General features: G+C 47.7%; 2 long non-coding RNA genes across 3 annotated transcripts in view; one reads left to right on the top strand and one right to left on the bottom strand.

The window, feature by feature from the left end:
* Positions 1–9,273, bottom strand: part of LOC144298317 (uncharacterized) — a 31,297-nt gene extending 22,024 nt beyond the window's left edge. Inside the window, exons 1-2 of one of the 2 annotated variants that reach the window (XR_013365246.1) lie at positions 8,706–9,273; positions 4,668–4,874 (exon numbers count right to left, since the gene is read on the bottom strand). This is a non-coding gene — a long non-coding RNA (uncharacterized LOC144298317). Of the gene's footprint in view, positions 1–4,667; positions 5,592–8,705 lie in introns of those variants that run through there. The other variant, XR_013365245.1, reaches the window with a different exon arrangement.
* On the top strand, positions 5,974–12,230 carry LOC144298321 (uncharacterized). The gene is made up of 2 exons (XR_013365251.1): positions 5,974–9,424; positions 11,796–12,230. It is a non-coding gene; the product is annotated as an uncharacterized LOC144298321 (long non-coding RNA).
* The last annotated feature ends 867 nt before the right edge of the window (positions 12,231–13,097 follow it).

Genomic DNA, 13,097 nt, shown 5'->3' with positions numbered 1-13,097 from the left:
CCTCTTTACAAAAAGCCAGCAACCACAACTAAATGTCCTGTCTCTTTGTAGGTTTCAAGAGACTATTTGAAACCATTGACCATCTTGCTGCATTCATGCTGTAATAACCCCTGTCCTCCCCCAAAGCTTTGACTGTATCAGGAGAAAGTGACCATGGCCACCATCATTTCCTGCCTCCCTATATATACATACTATTCCTCACATCAAGTAGTAGAGACTACTTTTCCTGCCCATGAATCTGAGCTGACTTTAGTGATTTTCTTGGGCAAAGGAATATAGCAGAAGGGATGTTATGAGACTTGTGAGACTAGATCATCAGAAGCTTTGTAGCTTCTCCACGGGACTCTTGAAATACTTGGTCTTGGGACATTTCCTCTTGCAACCGAACTGCCACTATGTGAGAAGTCCATCCTGTGTGGTAAATCCACTTATGGGCACTCCAGTCAACAGCTTCAGCTGAGCTCCCAGCTGGCGGCCAGCTGTGTAAAGGCACCTTCCTGCCCAGCAAGCCCAGCTGAGCCTTGATGACTCAAGTCCGGCTGCCATCTGACTGCAGCTGCAGGGAGACTTTAAGCAGGAACCACCCAGCAGAGCCCTGTCAACCCCCGGAACCATGAGGACTATTAAATTGCATTTTTAAGCCACTAGACTTTGGGGTCATTTCTTAGGCAAAACAGTGACCGGCAAGGAAGTGGGAGGGAAGCACATTAAATAGTATATAAAAAATTCTATTACAGTATGGTAAATGCAATAATGGAACATAGGTACGTACAGAGTTTTCCAGTGGAGGTGACCAATGGTCTGACTTCTTAAAGATGAGCAGGAATGAGCAAGGTAGAAGGGACAAGAAGGACATTTCAAGTAAAGGAAGCAGCACAAGCAAAGCCCCACAAGTGAGAAGTAGCGAGAGTGAGCTTGCAGGCATCTAGGCATCTGGTATGCCTGAAATATAAAGGAAGGAGGGAATAGGAAGAATGAGACAGGAAGTGGACAGAGATCAAGCCCTTCAGGGCCTTGGGTGCCCCCCACATCAAGGAGATTGGACACCATCCTGCAGTCAGTGAGTACTATTGAATGCTTTTACATCAGTGACATTTCAGATTTATCTGGGACAATCACTGGTAGCCAGCATGAAGCCTAGATTTGGAAGGTGACAGTGTCTAGGTAGGGAGATGAATCAAGAGACTGTGGTCATGGTCTAGATAAGATAGGATGAGGCCTACCTGAAACCATGATGGGGTGGGGTGGGGGAGGGTTTGGACAGGACCCGGAAACCTTTAGAAAACAAAGCCAGAAATACAGGATGATTGTTGGCTATTGGGGTGAGAGCAAGGGTAGAGTGAAGGGTGACTCCTGTGTGTCTTAGGTGGAGATGGTAGAGAGGTTCTTGGAATGGGGAACATGGTACGGAGGCCAATGGGCTCAGTCTCAGGTAGAGCTGAGGGGCTGGGGGGACTGCCAGGTGACCTAGAATCTGAGGCTCAGGAAGAAATTCAATTGGAAGGGCCAACCCAGGGATAGAGGGTAATGGGAACCTCAGGAATTGTGAGATGGCCAGGGAAAGAGTGTAGCAAGAGAACAGGTGAGGGCCCAGGGCAGAATTGTGAGCTACAGGGAGATTTGAGGGGCCCCAGGGATGTGGGCAGGCAACAAAGGAGAAAGAGAAGGAAGGACCTGGGAGATGCGACAAACAACTCAGAGAGGAGTTGCCATGGCAACCAAGGTAGTGAAGAGTTTCGAGGAGAAACTAATCAACTTGCTATATGGCCTGAGTCTTAGAAAAGCAAGAAGCAAACTCTTTTGAATTTAGCAATCGAAGGCTATTGTGAACCTTGGCATGAAGAATGAGGGGTAATAGCTAGTTTACAGGGGGCAATGAAGGGAATGGGTGGAGGAGATGCAACCCCCGGTCCTTAGAGAAAGCTTGAATGACTAGGGCAGGAGTTGGATGGCAATGGGATGATTGTGGGTGATCACAGGAGGATTTTTCAAAACAAGAGACACTAGAATTTTCTCATCTTGAAAGGGCACCAGCAAAGAGGGAGAGGATGAAAAGAAGAACGATTTGTTGGGATTCATCCTCTGAGCTCACCTGAAAGGAAAACAAGTAGATATGATTGGAGATGTCTCAAGAGGAGAGGGCGAGACCTGAAAAGACTCCCTTTTGTGCCCTTTCCAATCCTGACAACTTGGAGGGAAGATTGTCTACACTGGCCAGTTCTGTAGGGTAGTTGAGATTACTAAGGGAAAAAGTTGCATTGCAGTAGCTAGGGGGTCATTTGGTGACTGTTGTGGATGTTCCTCACTGGCTCCTTGAGCCTTTCTCTTTCTCCATCCTCTTCTGTGCCCTGGATGGCTGATCTCTACACCCCCAGGCTCCTTGCTCCCTGGCTTCTCATTGAGTTTGGCAAATGGAGGAACCAGTGGGGAGAGTGGAGGGAGGGAAGAAAAAGGTTCCCCTGGGTGACTTTCTATGGGATGTGGGTTGGCAGTGATTGCATTCTTTTACTTATGGCCACAGGTAGGGTCCCCTTCTTAAAGGCACCGCCTTCTCTATGTGTTCTGAGAACCCACATCCTCTTCTCATCTCTTCAGTCCTGGAAGTGGTGATGGTTTCCAATTTTAGTATATGTACTGCCGAAGCGAGCACTGGTGATGGTTCCAACTGTTACTCCTCTGTGGGTCCTCTGTCATCACTAGAACCCTGAACCCTGCCACACTCTATGAATAGTCCTTTCACTGCACTGGTTTCAGTTAAATCCTTTTGAGCACACCACTCTCTTTCCTCCCAGGACCCTGAATGAACTGGTGGATTTGATTCTTCTAAGCACTGGGACGGACATGTAGGAGGGTGTACAATGCTGAGTAAGGACAGAGGTGGTCTTGGCCTGCATATGCTGCCAATCCATTGAGGGAGACAGATATTAATCAGGTAAATAAAGATCTCCGTAATCAAAAACTCTGATAGTGCCATGAAGAGATCTTCCTAGATCAAAGAAGTAACCTTGGATCAGAGAAATGGAAGTTCATTAGGAATGAGGAGAGTGTTGCACATAAGGAAGCAGCATACACCAAGCTCCATGGTGGGAGAGTGGTGCATTCCAGAAACCAGAAGGCCACCATGGCCATGGCACTTATTGGTAAGAATGATTTTGAAACAAATGATAGAAACTCAACCCGAAAACATTTAAACAATAAGAGATTTATTGCCACACATAATGAGAAGTTCCACGGGAGGCAACCCTAATGAAATCAAGGACCCAGGTTCTGTCCGTTCCTCAGTATGTGCGCTTCTGTTCCCATGGTCATAAGATGGCTGCAGCCACTCCAGGCATTATAATGATGTCCGTAGATGGATGAAAGGAAGTGATTCTTCCTTATACTTGTTTTTAAAGACTAAGAAACTTTTCCCAAAAGACTCCACCACCACCACCTCTCATTGGTCAGATTTGCCACAACTACTCACTCATAAACCAATCACTGTCAAGAGAAGTAGACCTGACCACTGTGACTGGCATTAGATCAATCTGTGTCACATGGGGAGTGGCTTCTGTTAGCAAGAACCAAGGAGAATGACTGTCAGGAGGAGAGAGGCTGGAGAAATCAAAATTGATCTTTCTTGAAGATCACTGAATGGTTTCAATACGAAGAAGGCATAAAAAAATATGTATATTCTGAAACGGCCACTTGGGCTGTTCTGTGGGGGTTGGAAGATTGGAGGAAGAGCAGATTTGGAGAGACCAGTCAGTAGGTAACTGCAGCAAGAGATGGTGGCTTACACTATGCAATTACTGCTGCTAATGGAGACATTAAGCCTCACAATGGGATGAGGTCGGTGATGAGGAGATTCTAGGGCAACTGTTAAGTGTCTCCCACCAAAGTGGTGGTATCATCTCCTCAAAATAGGAAACACCAGATGAGGACAAACTCAGAGAAGAAAGATTAAGAATTTTAATAAAAAGAGATAATCAAGTGGAAAAAGAAAAACAGACCAGGAGTTTTATTGGGTCATGTTGGTGAAGATATCAGATATTGGTAGATGGTTGGTAGTCGAGTTCTGAGCTTGGAGTAGAGATCAGGACTGCAAATGGAAGAGCAGTCACTAAGGAGAAAGATGGGCATGTTGGTCTAGAGCTCAAATGTGGCTTGGGCTGCATTGTTGATTTGGGGAGTCAACCCCAGGAGGCAGGTACAGCTTTAGGGATGCACAAGATCAAGGGAAAGGGGACACAGTGAGAGCAAAGACCAGAGACCCATGGACATGCGAAGGGGAGTCTTTGAAAAGAGGGGAAGACAAGGAAAGGGGTTCTCAGAAGCCCAGAGGTCAGTGTGGCCACTGGTGGGCCCGATGCACAGAGGTCAGGGGAGAGGAGGGCATCTCCCACACCTGGTTTTGGGGTCCTTCGCCACAGCAACTCTGGGGGAGGGATGACCCGGAGTCTGGCTGAGAAAGCAAGAGAGGAAAGGGAGAGCTGGGGGGGGGAGGACAGCAGGGCCCAGGAAGGTGCTGTGTCTTACCTGCTGATATTTGGAGGGTGGAGGGCTGTGGGAGCCAAGTTTGAGGAGCAGGGATGGGTCACGCAAGGGGCCCCGGGAATCGTGAGATTAAGTGTGGAGGTGAAAGGATTAGCTTTGTTGGTGGAAAGAGGCAAAATTAAATCATGTACATCTTACGAGGTAACTTGATCTCCATGTTCTTCTGGAGGCTTTTTCTCTGCCCTCTGGGCACCGACTACAGCTCTAATTAGCAGTAGTTTCATCCTGCCTCGTGTCTGGGGCCATGTCTTCCTCGTTTCTTGTACCTTTTGGCACCTAGCAACAGACAGCGAGCTAGGTAGAGGCAGAATAATTATCTTCTGCTTGAAATCAAATGCCTGAAATGGAGGTTCAGAAAATTTTCTTTTTAGCACAAAGACGTGAGGACTCTGAAGGAGGGAGATTACAGGCAGAAGGAGCTGTTGGGGTAGGTGAGGTGAGGGTAGAAGGCTAGGGGATGAAAAGTCACCAGGCTAGTCTGATGGCTGGGGACCAGCAGATGTTCTCGGAGGGTGGCACAGGAGAAAGGGCCAAGATCCCTCCCAACGCAAGTCCAGCTCTTCCCAGGAGGCAGCACAGCCTACTGGCCAGGCCTCCATCTCACCCATTCACCACCACCTCGTTCTTTTCAATGACCCCATTGCCCAACCCGGCAGATACCCTTCTCTCCTGGAATTCACTCGGGCCTCATGGCCACCTCTGATACAGCCGACCGACCGCTCCTCCTAAAATCACCTCTCCTGGTCTCTATGACCCCACTGTGACACCAGATCTCCAAGTTAACCTCTACCCTCACTGGCCACTCCTCCTCAGCCTCCTCCACCCACCATCTAAGGGGTGAGTTCCCTCAAGACTCACGCCCTGGCACTTTCTATCTCCCTCTGTGTTCTCACCCTGGGTGGTCACTAACGACCCCAATTTCATGTCCCGCCTGCCAGTCCAGAGACCAGCATGCCTACCTACCCAGCCAACAGCTCTACCAGGATGTCTTTCATGACACCCCCAAACCTGCCACAACCAATCAGATTGCTCACTTCTCCCCAGAACTTCTCTCCTCCCTTGTCTTTTTTTAAAAATATTTTATTAAAAAATTAAAAAATAAAAATATTTTATTTATTCATAAGAGACACAGAGAGAGGCAGAGACATAGGCAGAGGGAGAAGCAGGCTCCTCGCAAGGAGCCCGATGTGGGACTCGATCCCAGATCCCGGGATCAGGACCTGAGCCAAAGGCAGACACCCAACTGCTGAGCCACCCAGGCATCCCTCTCTTCCCTTGTCTTTTTCCCCTTTTCTACAAAGCCCCAGCCTTCAACTCAGTTTCCCAAACCTGGCTTTTGAGTGTCATCCTTGACACTTCCCTGCCCTCCCCTCTTACCCGGTCCCAGAGAATCTGGGCAGCTCAGTCTCATCCCCAGCCCAACCGTTCCTGCCCTCCCCTCTTACCCGGTCCCAGAGAATCTGGGCAGCTCAGTCTCATCCCCAGCCCAACCGTTCCATCCCCAGTGCCACCACCTGGTTCCGCCACCTTCCACCCTCCACATTCCATCTTCTTTCGGCCATGGCCTGGCAGTATTCTCCCCACGGAGCCCTCTACTTGTCGCACAGAAGTAAAAGCAGACTTCTTAAAACCCGAGTAGTATCACATCATGGTCCTGCAAACTCGCAGCTTTCCGAGATTTCCCTTTGCCCTGAGGACAAAATCCTGTCCCTTCCTCGCAGTCCACCCGGTCTGCTGGCCATGTTGGTCCACCTGGGATGCTCCAACTCACTGCCCTCCGGCCACAAGCGAATTCTTTCAGTTCCTCAAGTGCTCCAGCTTGTTCCTCTCCTAGAAGCTCTGCTCAGCTGTTTCTCATCCTGGGAAGGCTCTCCCCTAACTCCCTCCTCTCAGCCTCTCGGACTTACATGTCCTCTCAGAGAGGCTCTCCCCGGCCCCTTGGCCAGAGCAGGACCCCTGCCCATCCCTTCCTCCACATTCTGTTCTTTTCCCTCGGGGCCCCTGTAATCATTTCTTTGGAGTTGCCTTTTTTCACTCTGTTTTGAAGAGCGCTCCCCTAAAAGAGCACTTAGCCATAGTCACTCTCCTGGAAGCTCCCTGAAGTCCATTTCTTAGAGACCATCTCCTTCCTGCCCATTCTGGTATTTCCACACCTTGTACACAGTTATTGAGGGGAGAATAAAGCTGTGTTGATGTTCTTTACTTCACTTGACCACCCCAGACCCGTTTTACAGAAAACCGAGGTCCTGGGGACACGGTGCACAGTGGGCACAGGCACTGCTCAAACTCAGGTCTCCAGACCTCACCTTCAGACTTCAGGGCCGTGCCTGCCACTCGACTCTCTCTGTGGAGCACAATGATACAATTTGACTTCCAGGGAATAGAAATAACTAAAAATTAATTAATTAATTAATTAATTAATTAAAAATAAAAAAATTTAAAAGTGGGTATATGAGTGAAAAAGTGGTGCCGTGAGATATCCATTGTGTGATGCCCAAACGGAGGTTCAATGTGGGCGTCAGATGCTTGGGCAGCTGAGCTGATGTGAAATAGAGCTGTCCAGGGCTCTAACCCCAACAGCTATTGCAGCGTGATATGACACAAAGTAACAGGGTTTTTTGTTGTTTTTGTTTTTAAAGAAAGACATCTCAGTGGAATAGGCTAGAAAGCCCAGACACAGATCCCTGCAATATTTCCCACTGTGGCTTATGAGAGCAGAGACATCACAAACTAATGGGGACTAGAAGGGTTTCTCATTGAGTGGGGCTAGAAAATGATTTTTATCTGGGAAACAAAAAGCAATTTTTACCTCCCTTTATACTAACACTGAAACCGATCGATGCCAGGTGATTAAGGAGCACACTTGTTGTGACGTGCACTGGCATATGGGAGAGTTGAATCACCACATTGTACACCTGAAGCTATGATCACACTGTATGTTAACTAACAGGAATTTAAATAAATAAATAAAAACCAATGCCAGGTGATTTAAAGAGTTAACCGCCCCCCCCACACACACACACAAAAGCGTACTACTCACTAGGAAAAAAATGGAAACGATTCATTATTCAAACTGTGATTAAGGGAGGCCATTGTAGCTTTCATAGCAATAGAGAGAATTATAATGGAAAATACAAACATAATTGACTATAGGAAATGTAAAGCTTTTCTGTGTTGAAAATTCTCATAAATAAAACATTCACAGAAGGCAGTAGGAATTTTCATAATGAAATGTTGGGGCAATAAAAGGCGGTAAGGGTCCATTTATAAAAGATGAAGTTCAAAAGGCAAATTCAGTTGCAGATGTTGAATTTAGTCATAATAAAATAACCGTAAATTAGGATGGAGAGATACCGCTTTGCGCCCGTCGAAGGAATGCTATAGAACAAGAGGCTCGCAGCGCTGGCTCTGTCCTGGTGGCATGGGGCTTCTTGTACACAGCTGGCAGGACTCTGAAGGAGCAAAACCTTTCTGGAAAGCAATTTGCTTAAGATGTGTGAAAAGCCTCGAAAAGGTTCACACTGTTTGACTTGGGAGTTCCATTTATAGGAAGCTCATCCCAAGAAAGTGATCTAAAACACTGTCCCAAGCCTGGTACGGAAAGATGTGCACTGCGGTTTGATTTATAAAGGTAAAGAAGAGAAAAGGAAAAAAAGAAAGAAAGAGAAAAAAGAAATTCTCCACAACTCCAGCCCCAGAAGAATGGTTAACAAAATTATGTTTCATTCATTAAGTGGATTATCAGACAGCCATTAAACGTAATAATTACAAAGAATGTTGACTAACATGGTGAAATGCTTAGCATATAATCAGTGTGAAGGGGTGGCACAAGATTATATATATTATAAGTATTTACTGTAAACAAATGCATTAAAAAATTTTCTGAAGAAACGTGCTCTTCACATGCATTTTCACATAGCATGGCAGTTCCTGGGATTCTTGTCAAGATTTTTCTGTTCCTCATTCTTTCGTTACGCTCCAAATTTTCCATAATGTTCACGTATCACTATTTTATGGGAACATATTTCAAAAGAACACAAGAGAACAGGAATAGTATAATGAACACAATATACAATATACTTACTATCCAAGAGCATGTATCACCTTCATAGTAGGAAAAGCAAGAAAAAAGAAAAAAAAAGAGCCAGGTCCTAAGGGACTGCTGGTACCTGCATTGGGCAAGTTTTGGAGGTGGGTGGAGGATGGGCTGGAAAGGAAAGGAAATGGTCCAGGGTCTGGAAGGCTACCCCAGCGGGTTCCTTTTTCAAAGAGTTGAGATACAAGGACCTCTGTGCTCCTAGTGACTGGTGCTCTTCATTTGAAATGCCTTTCCTAGAATATGGCAGGTTCCCTTTGGACATGGATTTGATCCTGAACTCTGAGTTGCCTAGGTCAGCATGTCTATTCCTGACCATGCTGTTGAATTGCTGTTGCTTTGTCAGATGCTACCTAGTAGGACAAATCCAGTCCTTTTACTCCTACTATGTGCCCACCACTTGTTTTTCTTTCTCAAAATTCTCTTAGTTGTTCTTGCCGATCTCCTCTTCCATATGACCTTTAGAATCAGCCTATTAAGTTCCACTTAAAAATCCTGGTGGGATTTTGATTCAGAAGGCATTGAATTTGTCCGTTAATTTGGAGAGAATTGACATCTTCAACAATATCGAGTCTTCAGGACCCTAACATTTCAAGGGTGGTTGAGTCAGAGCCTCTGATTAATGAGACTGGGAAGACAAAGTCGTCATAGAGACGGGTTAAAAACAAGGAGAGAGTGTTGTCATGGAAACCAAGAGAGCCAAGCGTTTCAAGAAGGCGAGAGTGATCAACAATATCAAGCCCTGCAGAGAATTCCAATAAACCAGGGATGGAAAAACACCCAGTGCAGTTGGTAATTAGGAGGTTATCGGAGCCCTGGGTGAGAGCAGTTTCTGGGGTGAGACAGAGCAGAACCCCAACTGCAGGGCCTGAGGGTGAGAGATAGTCAGCAAAGACGCCCCTTTTACAGAAGTTTGAATAATTAAGTTTAGATAATTAAAAAAGTTTCGAGGATTGTCTGGAAGCTAGAGAGTGAAGTGTGAAGTCAAGAGAAGGTTTTCAACTCAGTTCAACAAATATTTTTTGAGTGAGTCCTCTGTGCCAGCTGACCGTTAGGGAAATGGTAAGAGTAGGACAGACATCTCCCTGCCCGCATGAAGCTGATAGTCTAAGTTGGGAAGCAGATGTGAAGCAAGCAATCACAGGAGCACATGGATAATTACAATGATAATCACAAAGGAGAGGTGTATGGGGCTGAGAGCTTCCAGGGGGCTGGAGTCAGGGAAGAGAGGATCTGTTAATATTTCCCAGAGGAGATCTGAAAGATGAGTGAGCATCAAGCAGGGTAAGAGCATTGCAGGCAGAGGGAGCAGCATAGGCCTGGGGCCCTGCCGTAGGCAGGACAGGGTCTGTTCTGGAAAAAGGGAAAGAAGGCCAGGGAGCCCGGGGCTGGTGGATGAGGGGGAACAGGGCTGGAAATGAACTAAAAAATTGGACAGGCTTGGATGGTGTGGGGCTGTCTTCTGAGAACGATGGAGGTTGGGGAGCGGTGCTTTGGTGTTGTTTACAAATGCCAGCAGCTTGTTCCCATTTGCATGTTGAAGATCTCTGGCTGCCGGTAAGGCAAGGATTGCTGGGGTGCTAAAGGGCTGCAGGGAGACAGTCGTTCAGACTAGGGCTGGTGGTGGCTTGGGCTAGGACGTTGGTGATGCAGGTGAAGACAACTGAAAGGACCCAGGAGCCATTAAGAGGTTGAGTCTCCAAGGCTGGAGTCTGGACTGTGGATGTGGGTATATGTAAGTGAGCTGAGGAGCAAGACGCCAGGCGTTTGGCTGATGTCTTTCTAGGACATGCAAGACTCTAGGGAAGGATTGGATTTTGGACAATCTGTTGAGTGTGTTGAGTATGAAGTGCCTTTGGACTCCTGGGTTCTGGAGCCCAGAGGAGAGCTCCAGCTGGAGATAGGCACTCAGCAGCTTCAGGCACAGGCAGGGCTCAAGGGTGGAGGGGATGTCAAAGCAGCTCAGGGGAGGGGGTGATATTAAGGAATAGAGTATGAAAGGAATGAGCAGAGGACAGGGGCTGAGTCCTGCATTTAGGGGGTTGGGCAATATAGGAAAAAGAGGCTGAGAAAGAAGGTCCAGAGGGGGAAGGCAAGAGAGGCACTCTGCAGGAGCCCAGGGAGAAGTTTCCAGAAGGACAGAATGACCCCTGGCAGGCTAGGGCTGAGGAGGTCAAGAGTTCGGAGGAGGTAAAGGCTGATTGGCTTGCCTGCACTTGGCCTTTGGGGCCCTTTACCAGGTTTTTTTGCAGGGGGTAGTGATCCAGAGTCTACCTAGGAAGGGAGAAGAGCACATAGAGGGCGCAGAAGTTTTCATTTGTTTTTGGTTTTACTAAAAGAGCAATATTCACATATTAATTTTCCCAGAGGAAGGCACCAGTGGGATATGAGCCATTGCAGAACAAAGGCAATTAGCTAAATGAGGCCTCTGAGGGAAGGAGGCCATGTGGGCCAGAGGGAGCCATCTTAGGCAATAATGTGCATCCCGCCTCCCGAGAGAGAATTCAATACTTGGCCTTTTCTCGAGTAAACTCTCTCCAACTTTCTTTCAGGGAATTTGTCTGTGACCTTTGTGACTTAACTGAGTTTCCCTGTAGCAGGAATTTCATCCTGCCCATGGCCCAGACTTTGGCTTATTCATTTTGGAATCATCCCCAGACTGGGGCAATGAACCGGGCACTGAATAAATATATTCTGGGGCTTAAAATAAAATGTCAGAAACAGAAGGTCAAAATTCTTAGCCAAAAAGAGTTTGCGATCGATAAAACAATCAGACAAACACATTTAGTGTGTGTGTGAAGTCCTGCAGGGGAGAATGAATGAGGGTTAGGAGAGTTGGAAGGGGAGGGGGTTAGGTAGCTGGCAGCCTGGCCTGCAGGACTGAAGGGATATGGGGAGAGGAAATCTGCCCTTGACACAGAACCAGGACAACCCACCCCAGCATGGGCTTGGGTCTTTACAGTTTACACAGTGGGGTCCTAACCATTATTTCCGTGTGGTGGGTCGTTATACACCCCGTGAGGCAGGTAGGGTTGGGCAACCTATTTTACAGACAAGGGAAGAGGAAGCTGAGCCAGGGTCGGGGTGGGGGGTAGGGGGGGGTGGAGACCTGTGGAAGACCCTGGGGTGTGTTAATGGCCCGCTCTCCTAACTTTGGCTCCAGCGACCCAGCCCCTCTGCACCCCAGGATGAGCCCCACAGAAGCTCCTGTTCGAAAGTTGGTTGCTGCAGGAAACCAAGACCAGAGTCCGAAGCAAGAGTTAAGAAAGATGAAAGCAGTGTGTGCGTCTTTAGGAGAAGCCGTCCATCAGAGGGCTTCCTGGAGCTCGAGGTCCACCCAATCCTCCTGCATATCAACACATAACTCAAGGGGTGCCTGGGTGGCTCAGTCAGTTGGGCATCTGCCATCAGCTCAGGTCAAGATCTCAGGGTCCTGGGATCCAGCCCCATATCCGGCTCCCTGTTTATCAGGGAGTCTGCTTCTCCTTCTCCCTCTGCCCCTCTCTACCCTACTTGTGTAGAGAGGGGCTACCCTACCCTACTCGCTCTTTTGCTCTTTCTCTTTCTCTAAAATAGATAAATAAAACCTTTAAAAATATATGTATAACTCAAAATGAGGACACAGTGGCCAGGTACGGGTCCAGGCCCTAGGACTGGAACCAGCACATGGTCACAGGCAAGATAGCCATGCGGTTTAGCTATGCTGGGTAGAATCTTGCCTCTTCTGATTCCATCCTCGTGCCAACAGCCACAGCCGCTGTTCCACAAGCTCTGCATCCTCCTCAGCTTTCCCTAGCTTCCCTGGGCCTGCCAGGGAAGGCTCTCGGCAGGCACCCAGGCACCCTCAGATGCTCCATGGCCCCCACAAGACCTCTCCAGGGTGTCAGCCTGTGTCCAATTTCATGTAAGCACCAGGTTGGACTCAAGACTTCTGTTCTGAGATCCGCCAAACTTCTCTGGGACCGCATCATATTCCTCGCTGGGACTCAGCCTAGCGGCTGGGGCATGATATTCTGCTGGGGAACCAGGCAACGCCAAAGTTCTAGTCAACGCCCTTGGATTTCTCTCCGTCTACCCACAGGTTGAACATTTACCCTTTCATGAGGCCCAAGCTCTGAATGGTCTTCTCAATCTGCTTACTGTCTTTGCGTAAACTCTTTGTCCCTTCCATTAATTTTGACTCTAAGCTTAGTGACATCCAGAATCTTTCCTTTCTCAAGGCCCAACTCTAGTTCTGAAAGGCAGTGGCTCTCATAATGTAGGCTCCCCTCTGGACGAAAGTCTGCATGATCGTTGTCTGTGCTATGGACTTAACAGAAGCCCACACAGCAGCTAAAGGCCAAGCTAGGGACTCTATATAAATGTCATTACCCCCAAGAGCGGTGCATCCAGGAAGTTTGGATAGTGGGGCAGGGAGTGAGGTAAGAGGGAATTCCACCCACACACAGCATAAGAGAAAAACATT

Source organism: Canis aureus, chromosome 26, assembly GCF_053574225.1.
Source record: "Canis aureus isolate CA01 chromosome 26, VMU_Caureus_v.1.0, whole genome shotgun sequence".
NCBI lineage: Eukaryota > Metazoa > Chordata > Mammalia > Carnivora > Canidae > Canis > Canis aureus.
This window is presented reverse-complemented; position numbering and strand designations above follow the sequence as displayed.